The sequence below is a fragment of the Terrapene carolina genome, unplaced genomic scaffold, assembly GCF_002925995.2.
Source record: "Terrapene carolina triunguis isolate 2854851 unplaced genomic scaffold, T_m_triunguis-2.0 Scaffold141, whole genome shotgun sequence".
In the NCBI taxonomy this organism is placed as follows: Eukaryota; Metazoa; Chordata; order Testudines; family Emydidae; genus Terrapene; species Terrapene triunguis.
Genome location: NW_020664492.1, coordinates 11,418,967 through 11,422,622, shown reverse-complemented (window position 1 = coordinate 11,422,622; position 3,656 = coordinate 11,418,967).

The window sequence follows — 3,656 nt, the reverse complement described above, 5'->3', positions numbered from 1 at the left end:
ACAGCACCTTGCACAACGAGGTGCAGCCTGGCTGTGGCCTTTTGCCTCTACCTAAATATATACGTTAAATAATAATGAAGATCATGCATCTCACCCTGGAACTTCGTATTTTACACTTTTGTGGTTTGTTAAGCTATTCAAAGGCAGAGATTCACTCACTTTGTCACAGCATCCCTATTGTAAAAAAAAAAAAAAAAAAAAACCTCTGGCTTCCCTAATTCTAAAAACTGAGGTGCTGAGGAAGAATAGCTTGTTGACGGTTGTGGGAAGATGTAATCCATTTGGGCCGACTATTTTAATACTGTGAATCCTAGAGCAGGCTGCACTTTTTTTCTTGTTGAGTCATTTCCACTTGGAGTTGGCAAATGTGGAACTACTGAGGAATTGTTTAAGTGCTTTAAGTAAACTATTCAATACTGCACTTTAGTTATTACTCCTGGGGGAATTCTGTGCCAAAAAATTAAAAATTCTGCAAAATTTTGCATCTTTTAATTGTCAAAATAACACAATATAATCGCACCAGTTTCAGTTATTTTGGTAATTTATTTCAAAATACCTGTCAGCAAGTATGCCTGTACAGTGGAGTCGCATCATACGTGCATTTAACTTACGCGAATTCAACTATGCGTGGTGTGGGGTTCCGTCCGCCGGCCGGGGGATGCGGCCCCGCTCAGTCCGCTGCCAGCCCAGGGTTCTGTCCATCGAGCTGAGAGGGGCCAGCGGCCGGGACCCCGGCTTGCAAGGGGCCAGCGGCTGGAACCCTAGACCGGCGGCGGGCTAAGCAGCTCAGCCCGCCGTTGGTCTGGGGTTCCAGCTGCCGGCCCCTGGCAAGCCAGGGTCCCTGCCACTGGCCCCACACAGCCCGATGGACGGAACCCCAGGCTGGCAGCGGGCTGAGCCAGTCTGGGGTTCCAGCCGCCAGCCCAGCTCAGCCCGCTGCTGGTCTGGGGTTTTGACTATACGCGATTTTCGCCTTACGCTCTGGCTTTAGAACCTAACCCCTGCGTAAGATGCGACAGTTCTGTAATAGTACAGACAATGAAAAAGATCCAGAAAATGGTTTTTGACAAATAGATTCCTTATTAGACATATTAATACAGAAGTGAGTAATAATTCACATAAACTACAATACAGAAATGTATTTCCCACACCCCTCAGAAGCAGTGCAAAGGCTTGGGGGAGTCAGCGGTAATGGAGGAGCTGAAGGAGAGGGAAGTAATTGCTGGGAAGGAGCCTGGGTGTGAACTTGGAGTGTTATTAGGTGTGGGTAGGAGAAGTATGGAACAGGTTTTGCGGGGAGGGAGGGATTGTTAGGGAGCCTCCCCCATGCAGACCTTGGCTGACCCCTAGCCTCTCCCAGTTAGACAGGCACATCTGCCAATGTCCCCATGTGTCCCTGCACCCTCACTCCCATTCAGCCCCATCCTAGTCCCCCAGTCTGTCCCCCCACTAGCCCTTCTGAACCCCGGTCTGTCCCCCGCACTAGATCTTCTGAACCCCAGTCTGTCACCCCCCACAGAACCCACATGTGCCCTACACTGTCACCCCCCCATATACTGTGTCTCCAGACCTGGCCCCACAGGCAGGGTGCTGGGAGGAACGCAGCCTCTTCTCTTCCCTATCTGCAGCTGGGGCTGCTCCCTCCTGGCACCAGATACTCTCTGTTCTGGTGCCACAACAGCCTCTGGTGGGCAAAAGGTGTAATTGCAGCACTTCTCCAGCAGAATGTATTTTCTGTGGAGAAAAAAACATTCTGCACGGGACATGAATTCAGCACATGCACAGTGGTGCAGAGTTGCCCCAGGAGTAACTCCATTATGGTGAGCTCTAACCCAAAAAGAAAGGTCATTTATTTTCTTCTGAATTTCCCTGGGCTTCTTTGGGCAGCCTCTGGAAGAGGTTAGAGTGAGCTTAACCTATAACATGTGTGATGGGGTGCACAACCCCACACTGGGCCCAGAGGGTTTAAAAGGCAATACTGGGCCCATGTAGTCCCACCCCTCCAGCCTGTTGAGGATGCTCCAACTGGAGAAGCAAGTTAAAAGGATCTCAGAAGCTCAGGCAAAGGGTGGTGGACAGGTTGCAGGAGAGAGGAATCCTTCTCCAGGCAGAAGAGTGAGCCTGAGAGGAGGCCACAGAACAGGTAAGGCCCCAGGCAGTGCCTTCTCCTACCACTACCCCCTTTGTGAATCAACAGGTCCTACAGGGTCCTGCTCCTTTGGACTGTTTTGGTTGTAAGGTGATTGACTGTTTGTAGACACCTGTGGCTGATCTGTGCCAGCTGACTTGGGTTTGTGGGGCTCAGGCTAAGGGAATGCTTAATTGCCCTTTAGGTATTTGGGCTTGGACTGCAGCTAGAGCTCTTGGGCCCTCCCACTTCTCAGGGTCCTAGAGTCTGGGCTCTTGCCTGAGCCTGAATGTCTACACTACAGTTAAACAGCCCCTTAGCTTGAGCTCTGCACGTCTAAGTCAGCTGGCACAGGCCATCTGTGGGTTAACTGCAGTGTAGACATACCCTTAGATTTACTGCAGGGAGGGACCCTGCTGGTGTCACTTCCCTGGGCTGGGATTTGGTGGAACGTGAGGGCCCAGGTCCTCCTGCTGCACTCCATTAAGGGCCTAGTTCCAGATGTGAGTGAAAAGCTGAAGATCCCTGGCTTAAGGTCAAAATAGGTACCCCACCACCCTGAGAGACATGGGGCTGGAAGTTGGGTGCTCTAATCACTAGGCTGCCTGGCTCTCCAAGCCCCCCTCTCTCCTCGTGGCTCTAAAAGCCCATTCAATGTGACCATTCCACCCAGTTCCAGGAAACTGGGAATCTCTGAAGTCTCCTCTGACTCCCTCAATTGCCATTTTGTCTGATTTGTATACAAAATATGTACATATGAGTCATGTTAATTTCTTGCCCTTTGTGAGAAAAACCTGATACCTTGTGCATACTTGTGGTATTTCTATGCACAGTTTACATACTTGTCACCAACCTAGTTTATTTTGCCTTTGATTCTTTTCATACATAAATTGTTGTTCTGCAGCCTCCTGCTCAATGAGGTGTTTATTCAGCATCTATGCCTTCTAAATATTTAGAAATAAAGATAATTTTTAGAATTTTTTCCTTTAGTGTTTTCACTAGCCAACATATCTTCTTCCATTTCTTTGATCCTGCAATCCTCTCTTTTTTTTAAATGATTTTTTTCCCAGCTGCCAAAGAAACAATGTGGGGCTATTTACAAAAAATAAAATAAAAAAAACAACAGTTAAAAAGATATTGGTTGTACACCAAAGAACCCCTCTGAACTATCTGTTTCCTATGCAGTAAAACCTCTGTCTCTGGAGTAACCAAGTTTGTCTTCATTGTACATTCAAATAAGATGTTATTACAGTAGTGACTTTAATTACATTTCTTGCTATTACATTATTGCATAGTTACATGGGGTTTCACTGGCTCTAAATGTGTTAGTTTGTAGAACATGGTGCCTTTAAGTCTTGTGATAAAGGGAGGGCAAACATCAAAAGACATTTGGCCCTAAATTTATATGCCATTTTACTCTAGATTGGCAATGCATCTACCTAGGGAATGTGGTCCTAATCCTAAAATATTTTGTGATAAAAGATTTGGAAAATGGCAAAATATAAAGTGATAAATAAAAAATAGCTTT